At 55.5% G+C, this 14841-nt stretch overlaps 3 long non-coding RNA genes across 5 annotated transcripts; all 3 read left to right on the top strand.

The window, feature by feature from the left end:
• The first annotated feature begins 3 nt into the window (after positions 1-3).
• Positions 4-874, top strand: LOC144246305 (uncharacterized). Its single transcript, XR_013339979.1, has 4 exons — positions 4-126; positions 229-272; positions 353-393; positions 475-874. It is a non-coding gene; the product is annotated as an uncharacterized LOC144246305 (long non-coding RNA).
• A 16-nt stretch (positions 875-890) lies between these two features.
• Positions 891-2622, top strand: LOC116184791 (uncharacterized). The gene is made up of 2 exons (XR_004149478.2): positions 891-1847; positions 1993-2622. It is a non-coding gene; the product is annotated as an uncharacterized LOC116184791 (long non-coding RNA).
• Positions 2623-8232: 5610 nt separating this feature from the next.
• LOC144246257 (uncharacterized) lies at positions 8233-10774 on the top strand. 3 transcript variants are annotated; one of them, XR_013339930.1, is made up of 5 exons: positions 8233-8326; positions 8571-8624; positions 9777-9909; positions 10143-10289; positions 10430-10774. It is a non-coding gene; the product is annotated as an uncharacterized LOC144246257 (long non-coding RNA). The 3 variants fall into 3 exon arrangements; XR_013339929.1 differs by lacking the exon at positions 8571-8624 and adding an exon at positions 8934-9053 and having other exon boundaries at positions 8237-8326; XR_013339928.1 differs by lacking the exon at positions 8571-8624 and having other exon boundaries at positions 8243-8326.
• Positions 10775-14841: the final 4067 nt, after the last annotated feature.

The following is a 14841-nucleotide window of genomic DNA, read 5'->3' as shown; positions in this document are numbered from 1 at the left end:
CAGAAGGAGTTGTTCTTGCTCAGGTCTCCATTTCTGGTGCAATTCTAAGCATCCACTCTTGGTTTCTTTGTTTTCTTTTAGGCAGTCTTCTTGCAAGATGTCTCTGGTCCGGATGTCCAAGGCCAGGTGGGTGCAAGCGTAAGGTCTAGCTGGGTGTGCTTTTCAGGTCAGGGGGATGTTGTTTTCACAGTATCTCAGTGTGGGTTTTTTTGCTTTGTTTTTTTGCAGGTGCTGTCGCTGCCCTAGCTGTGTGAAGGAACAGAGGCGAGCGGGTGAGTTGGCATTTTGGCACAGTGACTCACAGGTGACCCTTATGCAGCAGCATGCTAAGTGTGTACTTTTTGTTTTTCAGGTATTCTCCAGGCAGCCTGTGGAGTCAAACTGAGACTTCAGGTGAGCCGGGGCAGTGGTGTGTCGGAGTTTCAGGGATTCCTCTTTTCGTGGGCACTGGTTGCATTTTCTGTTTTGTCTTAGGCACCCTCAGGAGGAGCGTAGCTGAAGTTTGGAAACGGCAGCACCGAAGCGGATGTACAGAACGTCTCGCCATCCACATCCAACTGACATTGGATTCCATCCGGTTGTCTTGCAAAAGCTAAGTGCTGGGGCCAGTAGGTGGGAGATGGGGGGAAAACCTTTACTATCACAGGAGGCTATTTGATGTTAGCTTGGAGAAGAGGCCCATAGTGGGACGGGTCCCTCGGGAGAAAAGGGAGAGGGTTTCTCCTCAGCCCCCCCAGAGTCTTTGCCGGGCAGGGCAGTTCCGATCCCTCTCCGCGTTCTCGTGACGTTCGCATCGGCGGCCTTCTTTGACTCTTGACGTTGTCGTGGATCTTTTCACCATAGGAGCCCACCTTCATGTCTGGAGCTATAGCTACAGTCACCCTGTAGTCATTTCTTCCTTCTCTAGGCCTACTGAGCTTCTTAGGCTTCCTCTTAAGTGCTTTGGCACTAACATCTTGAAAGGAGTTACATGTCATCACAAGTGCTACTGCCCTAGGGCTTTCTTTTCTTTGGCATCATCAGCCCATGGCTCATCTTGGGCTAAGAATCTTGGGTCCATAAGGTGAAATTGCCAGGCAGTTTCCACTTATGTCCGTGTTCGCGTTGTCTGTGTCTGTGTCACGTTGTCTGTATCTTAGGCCTTTGTTACATCTCCATGCTTTAGCAGCATCATTTTGTGCCGTATTGGCCATATTTTGCTCACGTACCTTCCCAGATATCAATTATTCTGGCACCTTTACACATTTACTTTTTGGGACCAGAAGATGTACACGAGATGTTCTCATCCATCTTCATTCTCAGTTTTGGTAGCCCTTCTCTTGGACTTCCGTACGGAGCTTATTAGCCCTTCATCACCTGACCACAGTAGTTCCGTAGCATCTGCCTTCTCAAAGGATATAGGGCTCAAAAATTAGTCTTCTGGAGAATTATATCAAGTCCTCACATATCTTGTATCTCTGTCGGCTTACATTGTATGCACTTATGTTGCGCCTGTGTCGGCTTCTATTGTATGTGCTTATACTGTATGTACCTACCTTGGCTTATGTTGTATGCACCTCTGTTGTGCCAATTATGATCGGAGCTGCCTTGCCCGGGCACGTAGTCACGCTCAGGTAGAGCAGTTATAAAGCTTTGCCGTTCATCTGTTCTCTACGGGGTTTGGGGTACAACACTGATGGGCCCAGAGCTGGTATAGCTCCTAGCTCTCAGATAGTCAGTCACTGACCGCCTCCCCTTGTCTCGTAGGTCCCCGGGTCCCTACAGAATTTCCTGGAATCTACCATTTGACATGGAGGTCCTGCGGTCAGAAGAAGCGTTTAAGCATATTCTTCAGTGCAGCATTTCACGTAAGGGTGGCAGCCAGCGTGTCAGCAGAAGAATGTGTGAGAGTGTGACTGTCTGTGTCTGTCTGTGAGAGTTTGTGTGTGCTTGTGTCTGCAGCTGTGTGTGTGGAGCAGTTATAACCTTGTGTGTATGGCCTTTGCCTTTCAGGTTTTTCCACTCATTTTTAAATTTAGAATAAAAAATCCCCAGCCGGGGGTTTTGTTTTTTTGTTCCCCCTGATGGGTTTTTGTTTCCTCGGTCCCGGCCGGTCAGCGAGGCGACATTGATGGCCTGAGTCAGGGCGCGGACTGTCCCAGGGACGGGGTTTTCGTCAGGCAGGAGGATTTTTTGGGAGTCTCCCGGGAGCCACATTCCCGAGGAGTGACGATGACTCCGGCATCAGATCGCATTGCCGTGAATGTGAGTTTGTGCGTAACGCGAAGGGGGCGTGCACGTCGGCGGAGCGTTCTGCGCCGTTTTTGTTCCGGGTGCGTCATAACAATAAAAGCGTTGTGGACTTTTCTGAAATGGAGACACGGTTATATTGTGTCAATATGTATTTGGCTTGTAATACATTATATTGTTCCGTATTTGCAGTTGTTCCTGTCTTTTGATGTATTTTGCTGTATGTAAATTGGACTTGTACTTGTGTGCCTAGGTATGATGTATTCTTTGTTGTATTTGTCTCTGTACTTGCATTTGTATACATTGTTTCCCTGTGTATTGCTGAAGTTTAAATTAAAGAAATAAAGATTAATCAGCCCTAATTATGATACCTCTTACCCTCTGCCCTGCCCACCATTTGTCTCCTGTCTTTCTTTGGTGTGGTTGAATCAAATCATTTTCACCCTATTTCTCCCTTTGCCTCTTAGTTTCCTCTTTAGTCTATTCCTCACTTTATCCTTCCATGTCTAACTCTTTCTCTTTGTCTCTGGCTGTGTTTTCCTTTGTTTCCGTTTCTAACACTTCTCTATGTTTCTCTAACCCTATTTCCTTCTCACCCTGTCTATTTTCTTCCATTCCTCTACATGTATTTCCCCATGTCTCTTTGTCTGTCTCTTTCAATCTAGGTTTCACTATGATTTCTTCTTTTTTTTCTCTTTGTCAGCCTTTGTCTTTCTAACACTTGCTATCATTCTCTTTGTCTATGACCCTTTTTCCTTTTCTGTCCAACTTTAATTTTTTGTGTTTGTAACTCTCTATTTCTTTCTCTCTTGAACCCTACCTTTTATTCTGTCTCTCCATTTGTTTTCCTGTAGGTTTTCAGCTCTATTTCTTCTTTTTCTTGTCTCTCTATTTCCTTTTCTCTTTCATTTCAAGTGCTTCCTTTTCTGTTTGTCTTTCACTCTTTTTCTCTTTACCCCTCTTTCTTTTGCCATTCTCTTTCCAATCTGTCTTTTTTTGGTTTTTCTATTTATCTCTCTTTTGTTTTTCTTGCTCTGTTTTCTTCTTACTCTCTCCTCTTCCTTTTCTTCTTCTCACTCTTTCTTCTCCATCTCCTCTTCACTCTCTCTTCTTCCTCTCACTCTCTTCTCGCACTCTCCTTCTCCTCACTCGCTCCTCTTCTTCTCACTCCTCTTCCTCCTCTCTTCTTCTCACTCTCTCCTCTTCCTCCTCTCTCTTTTCTTCTCACTCTCTCATTCTCACTATCTCCTCTTCCTCTTCTCACTTTCTCCTCTTCTTCCTCTCTCCTCTTCTTCTTCACACTCTCTCCTCTTCTTCTCACACTCTCCTCTTCTTCTCTCTCTCCTCTTCTTCTCTCCTCTTCTTCTCTCTCTCCTCTTCTTCATCTCACTCTCTCCTCTTCCTCCTTTCTCCTCTTCTCACTCTCTCATCTTCTTCTTCTCACTCTCTCCTCTTCTTCTCACGCTCTCTTCCTTTCACTCTCTCCTCTTCTTCTCAGTCTCTTCTCCTTGCTCTCCCCTCTTCTTCTCGCTCTCTCCTCTTCCTCCTCTCTCTTCTTCTCACTTTCTCTTCTTCCACCTCTTCTTCTTCTCACTCTCTCCTCTTCTTCTCTCTCCTCTCCTTCTCACTCTCCTTTTCTTCTCACTCCTCTTCCTCCTCTCTCCTCTTCTTCTTCTCACTCTGTCCTCTTCCTCCTCTCTCCTCTTTTTCGTCTTCTCACTCTCTCCTCTTCTTCTCACTCTCTCCTCTTCTTCACACTCTCTCCTCTTCCTCCTTTCTCATCTTCTTCTTCTCACTCTCTCCTTCTCACACTCTCTTCTTCCTTTCACTCTCTCCTCTTCTTCTCAGTCTTGTCTCTTCTCCTTGCTCTCTCCTCTTCTTCTCACTCCTCTTCCTCCTCTCTCCTCCTCTTCTTCTCCCTTTCTCCTCTTCTTCTTCTTCTCACTTTCTCCTCTTCCTCGTCTTCTTCTCACTTTCTCCTCTTCCTCTTCTTCCTCTCACTCTCTCCTCTTCTTCTCTTTACTCTTCTTCTCTCCTTCTCACTCTCCTTTTCTTCTCACTCCTCTTCCTCCTCTCTCCTCTTCTTCTTCTCACTCTCTCCTCTTCTCAGTCTCTTCATCTCTCTCTCTCCTTCTCACTCCTCTTCCTCCTCTCTCTTCTTCTCATTCTCTCCTCTTCCTTCTCTCTCTTCTTCTCACTCTCTCCTCTCCTTCTCACACTCTCCTCCTCTTCTCACTCTCTCCTTCACACACTCTCTTCATCTCTCGCTCCTTCTCACTCTCTCCTCTTCCTCTTCTCTCTTCTTCTCACTTTCTCCTCTTCCTCATCTCTCCTCTTCTTCCTTCTCTGTCCTCCTCTTGTTCTCATTTTCTCCACTTCCTCCTCTCTCCTCTTCTTCACTCACTCTCTCCTCTTCTTCTCACTCTCTCCTTTTCCTCCTCTCTCTTCTTCTCAGTCTCTCATCTTCTCACACTCTCTTCATCATATCTCTCTCACCTTTTTTTTTCACTCTCCTCTTCCTCCTCTCTCCTCCTCTTTTCTCACTTTCTCCTCTTCCTCCTCTGTCCTTCTGTTCTCACTTGCTTCTCTTCCTCCTCTCTCCTTCTCACTCTCTCCTCTTCTTCCTCTCACTTACTCCTCTTCCTCCTCTCTTCTTCTTATCACTCTCTCCTCTCTTCTTCTACTCACACTCTCTTCTTTCTCTTGCTCTCTCTTTCTCACCCTCTTCTCACTCTATCTTCTTCTCACACTCTCATCTTGATCACTCTCTCCTTTTCTTCTCACTCTCTCCTTTTCTTCTCTCTCCTCTCCCTCTTCTTCTTCCTCTCACTCTATACTCTTCTCTTCTTCGTCTCACTCTCTCATTTTCTTCTCACTTTCTTCTCTTCCTCCTCTCTTCTCTTCTTCTCGCTTTCTCCTCTTTCTCCTCTCTCTTCTTCTTCCTCTTACTCTCTCCTTCTCACTCTCTCCTCTTCTTCATCTCATTCCCTCTTTTTCTTCTCCCTTTCTCCTCTTCCTCCTCTCTCCTCTTTTTCTTCTCTCTCCTCTTCTTCTTGCTCACTCCTTTTCACTCTCTCCTCTTCCTCCTCTCTCTCTCCTCTTCTTTCTCTCACTTACTCCTCTTCCTCCTCTCTTCTTCCTCTCAGTCTTTCTTCTTCTCACACTCTCTTCTTCATCTCTCTAATTTTCTTCTCACTCTCTCCTTTTCTTCATCTCACTCCTTTTCTTCTCACTCTCTCCTCTTCTTCCTCTCTCCCCTCTTCTTCCTCTTATTTACACCTCTTCGTCCTCTCTCTTCTTCTTCTCACTCTCTCCTCTCCTCACACTCTCTTCTTCATATCTCTCTCCTTTTCTCACTCTCTCCTCTTTGTCCTCTGTCCTTCTCTTCTTCCACTTTCTCCTCTTCTTCTTCTCACTCTCTCCCCCTCTTTCTCTTTTTTTCTTCCTTTCTAAACTTAGAATAAAAACACAACAGTAGAAGTTACCATGCTCCTAGGAATTTAAAAAAAAAAACAAAACCCTTTAAAAATAAAAGTTTCTACTCCCTGGGAATATAAAAATAAAAATTTTTACTCCCTGGGAGGATCAAATTTTCTACTGCTGCCCTTGACAATATTTTTTTTTTCTTCTTTTATATATATATATAGGGGGTGTAGGGGAGGGGTCTATCTGGAGGCTGCACTCCCACCCTGAATCCTCCCTCTACCCTAACCCCTCCCCTGACCCACCCTCCACCCCTTCCCCCACTGCCTGATGCTGCCCGTCACCCCTCCCCTGACCCCAGCCTTTGACTTTGACCCTTGATCTTTTGACCTTTTGTTTATAGAAAGGGCTTTTTTATTGTTTTTATTTAGTTACAGGTAGGGCTTTAATGGAAAAAGTATGAATTTACATTTTATTTTTATATAGTTTGATATATGGAAATACATATTAAATGTATACAGATATATATATATAAAAATATAAAATAGTATTAGGAAGAGATAGGCTATAAATAACACCATACATCAATCTACATTTAAAATGTAAATTTGACTATAAATGCGAAAAATAGAAATAAATTTAAACTGTTTAAATAAAGGGTTTTTTTAAAGGATTTTTACTTGGATAGAGGCAGGGTTTTATTTTAAGCAATATAAACCTTTTAGAAATCTAAATCTAACTATAGAAATATCTAAGCAATCTATTAAGATATATATAAAAACATAAAATATAATAGGAATAAAATATAATAGGAATAAATATAAGAAATTATGAAAATACAATTATAAATCAATATAAATTATTAATCCGAATGTGAATATAAATATGAAAAATACAAAAATAAAGCCTATTGAAATGCAGTTTAAGAGGAAAGGTTTGTTCTTTCGGTTCCTGTGGGGTCAGAGGCAGGTTTTTGTTCCGTTCTTTCCCGCGCGGATGCTTTGGGGCATTCGCTGCTGACGGCGCAGTGCTGCCGCCTTGTGGACACAGGGCGGTACTGCAGCCCCGCCGCCCGCGGCCGCCCTCTTGGGAATAGCGAGGCGCGGACTCGCTTGAAAAGTGCTGCCGCCTTGTGGACACAGGGCGGTACTGCAGCTCCGCCGCCGCCCTCTTGGGAGCGGCTTGGCGCGGACTCGCTTGAAAAGTGCTGCCGCCTTGTGGACACAGGGCGGTACTGCAGCCCCACCGCCGCCCTCTTGCGTGTGGCTTGGCGCGGACTCGCTTGAAAAGTGCTGCCACCCTGTGGACAAAGGGCGGTACTGCAGCTCCGCCGCCGCCCTCTTGGGAATAGCGAGGCGCGGACTCGCTTGAAAAGTGCTGCCGCCTTGTGGACACAGGGCGGTACTGCAGCCCCGCCGCCCTCTTGGGAGCGGCTTGGCGCGGACTCGCTTGAAAAGTGCTGCCGCCTTGTGGACACAGGGCGGTACTGCAGCCCCGCCGCCCGCGGCCGCCCTCTTGAGAATAGCGAGGCGCGGACTCGCTTGAAAAGTGCTGCCGCCTTGTGGACACAGGGCGGTACTGCAGCCCGGCTGCCCTCTTGGGAGTGGCTTGGCGCGGACTCGCTTGAAAAGTGCTGCCGCCTTGTGGACACAGGGCGGTACTGCAGCCCCACCGCCGCCCTCTTGCGTGTGGCTTGGCGCGGACTCGCTTGAAAAGTGCTGCCGCCTTGTGGACACAGGGCGGTACTGCAGCCCCACCGCCGCCCTCTTGCGTGTGGCTTGGCGCGGACTCGCTTGAAAAGTGCTGCCGCCCTGTGGACACAGGGCGGTACTGCAGCCCCACCGCCGCCCTCTTGGGAGTGGCTTGGCGCGGACTCGCTTGAAAAGTGCTGCCGCCTTGTGGACACAGGGCGGTACTGCGGCCCCACCGCCCACGGCCGCCCTCTTGCGTGTGGCTTGGCGCGGTGTCGCTTGAAAAGTGCTGCTGCCTTGTGGACAAAGGGCGGTACTGCAGCCCCGCCGCCCGCAGCCGCCCTCTTGGGAGTGGCTTGGTGAGGACTCGCTTGAAAAGTGCTGCTGCCTTGTGGACAAAGGGCGGTACTGCAGCCCCACCGCCGCCCTCTTGGGAGTGGCTTGGTGAGGACTCGCTTGAAAAGTGCTGCCGCCTTGTGGACACAGGGCGGTACTGCAGCTCCGCCGGCTGCGTCCGCCCTCTTGGGAGTGGCTTGGCGCGGACTCGCTTGAAAAGTGCTGCCGCCTTGTGGACAAAGTGCGGTACTGCAGCCCCACCGCCCGCAGCCGCCCTCTTGGGAACGGCTTGGCGCGGACTCGCTTGAAAAGTGCTGCCGCCTTGTGGGCACAGGGCGGTACTGCGGCCCCCCCAGCCAGCGCCCGGCAAAATCTCCGAGACGGGGCGAGGGGCGGCAGCGAGCGGCGAGCGGGGCGGTGTCTGTGAGCAGAGGCGGGGCTGGAGGCGGCTCCGCGGCGGCGCCGGATTAGGATGGCAGCGGCGAGGGAGGCTTTCTGTCCCGTTCCGGCCGCCGTCCGTACCTGAACGCTTTGTGCCTTTCTGTCCCTCGCCGGCCGCCGTCCCCCACGTGTCGGGAGCCCGGCGCCGCCGTGATGGCGGCGGGCGGTGGGACCGGGCTCGGGCGGCTCTGGAGGCGCTGCTGGAGGTGGGATTCGGGGCCCGGCGCGCTGAGGGCGGCGGCACCGGGGGGACAGCGGGGGAGGGCGGGCGGGAGCAGCCGGAGGGGACCCGGCACCGGGAATGGGATTGGGGGGGGGCGGGACACACGGACAGGCCCCGGAGCCCCCGGGACCCCCAAAACGCCACCGAGACCCCCAAAAAACCCCCCGGGACCCCTCAGAACCCTCTGGGACCCCCCAAAAATAACCGGGAGCCCCCCGGGCCCGCAGGGCGAAGGCGCTGGCGCTGACCGGGAACCGGGGAGTGGAGCCGGCCGTGGACTGGTGAGGGGGGACCCCAAGAACACTCCCGGCACCCCCAAAAATACCCGGCGGGATCCCCCAAAAACAGCCCCGGGAACCCAAAAATTCCCTTCAGGAGCCCCAAAATTCCCTTCGGAACCCCAAAACCCCCCCTGGGACCCCCAAATTTCCCTTTAGGACCCCTGAAATTCCTCCTGGGACCCCCAAAACCCCCTGACACCCCAAAAGTCCTCCTGGGATGCCCCAAAAACCTTCCAGAACCCCCCAGAACCCCCTCCAATTTTGGGTCCCCCCCCGATTCGGGGTTCCCCCCGGTTTTTGGGTCCCCAGGCTGGTGGCTCATGAGGACGACCCCGACTCGGACCCCGAACTCCCCCCGGGTTTGGGGGCGCCGCCCGCGGGCCTGGGGGGGCCCCGGCAGCCGCCGGCCCCCGAGGACGAGACCCAGAAGTGAATTTTGGGGGTCGGGGGGGAATTTGGGGGTTGGGGAGGAAATTTTGGGGTATGGGGAGCTCAGGGATATTTTGGGGTTCAGAGTGGTTAATTTGGGGTTTCAGGGTGTTTTTGGGCAGGGTTTTCGGGTATTCTCGGGAGGGCTTTGGGGTATTCTTTGGTGGGTTTTAGGGTATGTTGGGGTGGATTTTTTGGGGTATTTTTGGGAGGGTTTTGGGCTGGTTTTGGGGCATTTTATGGTGAGTTTTTTGGATATTTTTAGGAGGGTTTGGGTAGTTTTGGGTGGGTTTTTTGGGGGCATTTAGGACGAATTTGGGGTATTTTTGGGTGGGTTTTGGGCTGAAGGCGGCTCAGCGGCGGCGCTGGAGAAGGATGGCAGCGGCGAGGGGGGCCCGGTGGGGCCCTGCCTTTGCCAGCCCCTCCTGCCGCCCTCCTTGGAATGGTTTGGGGCAGTATGGGGTTATTGAGGTAGGAGTAATTATTTTGTTGTTGTTGATTTAATGTGGGGGTTTTTTGTTTGTTTGTTTGTTGTCGTTTGATGTATTTGGTTTGTAGAGCAGGAACTGTAGACAGAATCCTGCAGAAGTAATATGGAATTTGTCCTCCCAAAACCCGCCCGGCTTCCAACCACTTTCAGCACGTGGTCTTCCTTAGCAGCACATGGTTCCCCCACACTTGGGAGCCGGTGCACTCTACTTTTCTCTCCTCCTTTGCTGACAGATCCTGCTGAGGCTGAGGACAAAGCCCTACCCCTACACGGACAAGGCAGCAGACCTGGTTCGGGAAGGCAGCGTGCTCCAGGCTGCTCCAGGACTCTGATCAAACATCAGCATCCCCGTCTCTCACGTTGATGGTACGTGGTAACCCCTTAAGAACAGAATTCCACCTTTTCTAACCCTAAGCAGCAAACTGGGGATGGATAACTCTAGAAATCCTGTCATGTAAGGACCTCCAGGATTCAGCCCTCCATGTGTCCTTGGTATCAGAGGTTGGAATTGCAGAGTTGCCACTTTACCCCCAAACGTAATTTTTGATGTGGTTGTGCCACTTTAACAGTATTTGAAATCTCTCTTTGTGTTCTTGCAGCAGCATTTTCGAACCACAATGGAAATCTAGTCCTTCTGCCCGGAGCTGTTCACAGAATTGTGGAATTCCAGATGGGTTTGGATGGGAAGGCACCTTTTTTTTTGCAGCATTAGATTTTTACAGCATTGCAGCTTTTCAAGCTTCTAAGTAAGTTACTTCATTCAGATTTAAACTCTCTTGGAACCTTTGGGGAAGTTCTTACAGCTCTGCTCACTGCTTTATGAATGGTGATGATTTTCTGGAAGTAGGCTGTCCATTCTGACCCTTTTTCTTCCCTCTTCCTGCAGACTGTACCTGCTGAGAGGCTGAGGTGAGACCAGGATCTGTAAAATCCCTGACTCTCCGTGTCTTCCTGAGGCTGAAGCCGTGTTTGCTGTCAGTGACGACAGGGTGGGAGATGCTAAACACTGAAAACTTTGGGGTTTTTCCCCTGAACTCCCCAAGACTCTCTGCAGCTGTGCCCTGTCTATCTCTTGAAAGAGTTTCTGGGTTTACAAAGATTTTTACATTCTGCAATATTTATCTATAACTCGATTAAAAAGAATCCTACTGTATCAATGTGGTGTTAATTACTTTGAGTTGGTTAATTAAAGCAAATTATTGATAAGGGGTTTGAGCATCCCTTAGTTGGAGCTGGCAGCTCTTATTTAATTTTTCTTCATTCCTTTAATTTCTTTCAATTATTTCTTAAGCCATTACTACAATTAGGATGTACGGTAAGGACAAGAGCATTTCTGCCCTGCTGGATTGGGAAATCCGAGCCCAATTCCTTGGAGAGATTGAGGGGATGGGGATCTGTGCCTCAAGCTGGGTTTTGACAGTGGGAATTTGGTGAGGAAGGAAGAGGAGAGATCCCACAGAAAGTGGCTGAGGCCAGTTCCGCTGGCTTTGGGTGCTCCTACCCCCGAGAAAATCATCCTGGCTGAAGGGAGCTGGAAGAAGCCAGGGGGCTGCGCCGGGGGCTGTGCAGGGACCCCAAACCCTGGTCAGGGGCGCTGGGCAGTGCCAGCTGCAGAGGAACGCTGCAGAGGGGCTGCGCTGGAGCCCCTCAGCTTCCATGCAGAGATGCTGGCACTGCGGGGCTTTCGGGACACTGCCGAGAGGCTCCGCTGCCAGAGCCGGGGAGTTCTCCCGTTCTTTTCTGTCGTGCTGGGCACCTGGCAAGTCCTTCGAGCCCCGCAGGCTGCCAGTGCCAGCGGAGCAGCTGGAATCACAGACGGTCACACAGAAACCGGGCTGGGAGAGCAAATGAGCCGTTCCATGTTGTTTTTCACAACGCGTTTTGGATTTACACCAGAATCTCTTCTCTCCCCTCAGACCCCGTACCCCTGACTTTTGAGTTTTCTCACAGAAATGTCTCGGCCTGCACCGGGAAAAAGAAAATTCCCTGGCACGGCGGGGAGCGGCGGGGTTGGGGGTGCTGGGGCGGCACGGGGGTCCCCGCGCCCCGGCCGGTCTCGGTCAGCCCCGGGAAATCGCCGCCGCCGCCGCTCGGCCCCGGCGCCGCCCCGGTGCTCCGGCCCGAGAGAGACCCCGACCCGCCCGCCGGGGCAGAGGCGGCACCGCCGGGAGCCGAAGCGGCAGCCCCGGGCCCATCCCGGCGGGCCGGGAGCGATGGCCCCGCCTCCATCCCGGGCGGGCCGGAGCCTCAGGGGCGGGGCCGGGCCGGAGCCTCAGGGGCGGGGCCGGCGCTGGCTCAGGTGCGCGGGACCGCGGGGCACCTGCGTGGGGTGGGGCCGAGCTTATTTAAGTGCCGGGAATCGCTGCAGCCGCCATTTGCTCACTCGGAGCGCAGTGCGGGTGGTGGGTTCTGTGCGGGCTCCGCAGCTTCGCCCTTCTCCTCCTTCCCCCCTTTACTCTTCCTTCCTCCTGCTCCCATTCCCCTTCTTTCCCTGCCTTTCCCCCGTTTTCCTCTCCTCCCCAAGGCCGACTGCTTCGCTCCCCTTTTGTGCCCCCTTCTACTCTTCCTTCCTTCTGCTCCTATTCCCCTTCTTGTCTTCCTCCTTTTCCTTCTCGTCCCATTTCGGCCTCCCCTCCCGTCCCACCATCTACCCTTCCTTCCTTCTCTCCATTTTCTGTTTTTTCTCCCCTAAACACACTCTCCCTCCTCCCCCAAACGCGACCCCCCCACTCGTCCCTCACCTGTCCCTGCCCCGCTGCTCCGTTCCATTCCCTCTCTCTTCCCTCCTCTGTCCGTCCCTCTTTCCCCCTGCCGGCCTTTCCCCTTCCCCGCCCGCTTTCCTCGCAGCCCGACCTCCCTCCCCACCTTCCCGCATGCCCCGCTCTGCTCCCCTGTTCTGGTTCCCCATTCCCCTTTCCCTTCTTTCCTCGCAGCCGCGGGGCTCGGGGCGCCGCAGAATAAAGCCCAGAGGGCCGGAGCCGGCGCCCCCCGCCCTCGCTGGGGTCCCCACACGGGGCCGGAGCCGCTCTGCGGGTCCCCCCATTGCAGTCCAATACACGGCCCGACACTGCCGGGTGCGGCTTTCCCGACATCACACTGGGGGTCGGGCTGGGGGTCCTGGGGGGAGGAGGGTGGGGGGGTAGGAAGGGCCCCCTCATTAGGAGGGGGTCCCGGGAGGGTGGGGGGGGGGGGGGTTAGGAAGGGCCCCCTCCGGAGGAGGGGGTCCCGGGGGGGGCCAGGGGGGCCCCCTCCGGAGGAGGGGGTCCCGGGGGGGGGCGGGGTGGAGGGGGGCCTTCCCCCCTCCAGCCCCAGCCCCTCCCCGGGACCCCTCCTCCGGACCGGGGCCCGGGGGGGGGGGGGGGGGGGTCGGGGGGGGTGGGGAGGGGGGGGGTGGGTGGGGGGGGGGGGGGGGGGGGGGTGGGTGGGGGAAGCGGAGGGGGTCACGTCACTCTGCGCCGTGAACAGATATTAAAAAAAAAAACCAAACAAATGGCCGGCCGTCCCCTCCTTGGCCCCCCCCCCCCTCCCGCCCCCCACCCCCCCCCACCCCACCCCCCACACCCCCCCCACCCCCCCCTCCCACCCCCCCCCCCCCCCCCCCCCCCCCCCCCCGAACCCCCCCACCCGGGCCCCCCGTCCGGAGGAGGGGGTCCCGGGGAGGGGGCTGGGGCTGGAGGGGGGAAGGCCCCCCCCTCCACCCCGCCCCCCCCCGGGACCCCCTCCTCCGGAGGGGGCCCCCCCTGGCCCCCCCCCGGGACCCCCTCCTCCGGAGGGGCCCTTCCTACCCCCCCCCCCACCCTCCCGGGACCCCCTCCTAATGAGGGGGCCCTTCCTACCCCCCCCACCCTCCTCCCCCCAGGACCCCCAGCCCGACCCCCAGTGTGATGTCGGGAAAGCCGCACCCCGGCAGTGTCGGGCCGTGTATTGGACTGCAATGGGGGGACCCGCAGAGCGGCTCCGGCCCCGTGTGGGGACCCCAGCGAGGGCGGGGGGCGCCGGCTCCGGCCCTCTGGGCTTTATTCTGCGGCGCCCCGAGCCCCGCGGCTGCGAGGAAAGAAGGGAAAGGGGAATGGGGAACCAGAACAGGGGAGCAGAGGGGGCGCTCAAGGGGAGGGTGACAGGGACAGGGGGCAGGTGGGGGCAGGTCGGGGTGTGCAGGGCACCAGGGGAGGGGGCTGGGGGAATGGCAGCGGGGAGGGAGGAGAAGGATTGAGGGTAGGTTGGGGGAAGGAGGCGGAATGGTATCACGGAAAGGCGGCAGGAGGAACCGGGAGCGCGTGGGGGGAGCAGGGAGAGGGGGCACGGGGGAGCCCGGCTGGGGAGGGAAGGAACCAGGGATAGGATGGAGGAACAGGGTAGCGTAGGGATGAGCAGGGGAACAGAGAGGGAGGACAAGGAAAGGAGTGTAGGGGGGCCCGCCCGGGAGGGAGGGAGGGGAGGGCTAGGGGGAGAGGGAGGGGGGGGGGGGTTTGGGGGGGGGGAGGGTGTAGGGGGGTGGGGAGGGGAGGAAGGGAGGGTCGATAAGAGAGGTATAGAGAAAAAGAAATACAAAAAAAAGAAACGCGCAAGAAAAGCAAAAAAACATAGATATAGAGCCCGACCGGTCGCAACGTCCCCTCCGAGCGCCCAGCACCAAATGGCTCCGCCGGGCTCGCCCCGCGGTTTAAATACCCGCGGCCCCGCCCCGCGCAGGCGCGCTGGGGCCCCGCGCACCTGTGCGCGCACCTGTGCTGGCCCCGCCCCGGCCCGCCCCGCCCGCCCGTAAATGGCGGCGGCTCCGCGCCCGCGCCGCGTTCTGTGTGGATGCTCGGGCGGACTGCGGCGGGACCGGCGCTCGGAGCTCCGTGCGGGGGATCGGATCGGGGCTGCTCCCGGCGCTGCGCGGCGTCCGAGGCGCTCAGGTGAGATCGGGATCGGGATTCGGGTTCTGGTCCCGCCGGTGTCTGCTGGGGGAGCCGGGCAGAGCCGCTCCTTCCTCGGCGGGCAGGGAGGGGGTGCCGGGGCCGGGGGGTCGAGGCGGGATCGGGGCTGGGATCGGGACCGGCAGCGCCGCGGCCGGGAGGAGCCGCTCCGGGACGGGCGCCGCCGCTCCAGCTGCGGCCGGCGCGGGGCTCGGGTCCCGCGGGGCTCGGGTCCCGTTCTCGCTGTGGCCGCGGGGAGCCGGGGCAGTGGCCGGGGCAGCGCCGGGGCAGTGGCCGGGGCAGTGGCCGGGGCAGAGCCGGGGCAGTGGCCGGGGCAGTGGCCGGGGCAGTGGCCGGGGCAGTGGCCGGGGCAGTGGCCGGCTGCCCCGGGGGGGGG

This window comes from Lonchura striata, chromosome 5 (assembly GCF_046129695.1).
Source record: "Lonchura striata isolate bLonStr1 chromosome 5, bLonStr1.mat, whole genome shotgun sequence".
NCBI lineage: Eukaryota > Metazoa > Chordata > Aves > Passeriformes > Estrildidae > Lonchura > Lonchura striata.
The sequence above is the reverse complement of the archived record's forward strand: the minus strand, read 5'-3'. Positions and strand labels throughout refer to the sequence as shown.